We start from the raw sequence: 1,890 nt of genomic DNA, 5'->3' as shown, positions 1-1,890 counted from the left end.
TTCCACTGCTGTGACAACATCGTGTAAACTGTTACAGGTGAAGCGCTGTCAAGCTCAAAGATACAAAAAAGTGGATTTTGATTTTCTGAATGACCTTTCTCAGGTTTAGAGACGAATTATCTTTAGTGTTCTAATCGTCTATAATACATAGAAGAAGAAAAAACAGTTTCCGTCTGTTGTTGCTCTGCTTCCGTGTGGATTATTTGTATTCCTGTCTTCAGCTTCAAAATGCATACTGAAACATGCACAATGTGAGCTCTGTGCAGTGCGAGCGTTGACACTAAGTTAAGGACATATTGCCAAGGGGTATATTGTTGTATAGTATTCTATTGTATTGGATCAACCATCTTCAGCTGTTTTTACAAAATCACGCAAACCATCGGCCCTTATCAGGGTCTAACTTTCACTCTGCCGCTTGGTGTTTCAAATTATTCCCAAGAATGAATACCGAGAGTTTTCGTATACAAAAAATTATTTTCCCATACCGGGAATCGAACCCGGGCCTTCTGGGTGAAAGCCAGATATCCTAGCCACTAGACCATATGGGAAGGATACACACTTTGTGTAAAACATCGGACATGGTAACTTTGATACTTATAATACATTTCTACTGTGTTTTCAAAACTATTGTTGGGTTTATTATTATGTTACTGGTCCAACAGGTTTATTTACGTTAAACATTTACATTGAACATAAACATAATGGAATCCCGCCATATACGCACCACGTTTGATCAGAATATTCAGAATCGGGCCACTTCACCCGAAACTGAAACACAATTCTCCCCCACCGTTCGAGAAACCACTCAAAATCGTTGAAAAATGTCATACCTACTTGTCACGTGATCTCCGTTTTCCCTTTGACAGTTGTATGATGAAGAAATGTGAACAGCTCACGACGGTGCATTGCGGTTTAGAATTGCTGCTGTCAAGTGCCGTCGTTTGGTTGAAAACCCACAGCCTGTTGTCGGTGCGTCGACGGTGGGTCTGCCCTAACAAAGCGTATCTTGAAAGGTGTGACAAAAGATGGATGGACCTGTTCGATAGAAGTCCACAACTCTTTGGTTGCGTTCTTCTGCCTTTTCGATTGCTTTTTTTTCTCTTTTGACGAGTTTGAAGGGAAGGAAATATGACTGTTATGATGCTGGATCGCTGTCCGAACAATAGGATCGCTCATACAATGTTTGAGAAATGATGTGTTTGTGTCACATGAATGACCGCTTCAAGGGAGGAATTCGATAGGGACATTGACGATAGCGATTTTTTTTGTGTAAATTTCGACCAACTTCGCTCGAAATGCCATGAGTCGATGAAATATGATTATTGCACACCCTATTCAATACTAATCCCATCGATGATATATTAGTTTATCGAGTTCTTCAATTCGAGTGGGCTCTTCTCCGCCCTCCGACGGCACCTTGCGTTCCTTCGATTGATTCGATTTTCGCCGCTCTTTTATTCCGATATCATCATGCGGGGACACGCATGCTGGGCTACAACGAAATACCGGATCAAGAGCATCGGCCACAACAACAAAACGAGGTGACTGTCAGTACACCCGCTGTGAAATATGTACCCGTTGTCGATTTGACAAATGAAGTTACGATTTTTCATGCCGACGTCGAGATGCGTGTATATTATTCGCGCTCACGCCTCGTGAGATCGGAATCGAACGGTCCTCTCCTTGGTCGACGTGGTGTACAATCACTTTTGATGACCCCGGGGGCATGTGACAATTTACGGGAACGGGATCTGTGGCGTGGTTTGTGCTTTTGTTTGGCTTTGTTCGAGTCCAGCCTGTCGTGGATATCTTTGTTTGTGAGTCACAGATCGGGTTGTGTTATAAACGGATTGCGCATTGTGCGTGAGCAGAAAATGTCACTGAGGACTT

At 42.9% G+C, this 1,890-nt stretch overlaps 1 non-coding gene across 1 annotated transcript; it reads right to left on the bottom strand.

The window, feature by feature from the left end:
* Window positions 1-476: 476 nt before the first annotated feature.
* Window positions 477-548, bottom strand: Trnae-uuc (transfer RNA glutamic acid (anticodon UUC)). Its single transcript has one exon. It is a non-coding gene; the product is annotated as a tRNA-Glu (tRNA).
* Between the last annotated feature and the right edge of the window lie 1,342 nt (window positions 549-1,890).

Source organism: Toxorhynchites rutilus, chromosome 3, assembly GCF_029784135.1.
Source record: "Toxorhynchites rutilus septentrionalis strain SRP chromosome 3, ASM2978413v1, whole genome shotgun sequence".
In the NCBI taxonomy this organism is placed as follows: domain Eukaryota; kingdom Metazoa; phylum Arthropoda; class Insecta; order Diptera; family Culicidae; genus Toxorhynchites; species Toxorhynchites rutilus.
Note: the sequence above shows the minus strand (reverse complement) of the source record. Positions and strands in the feature narration are given on the sequence as shown.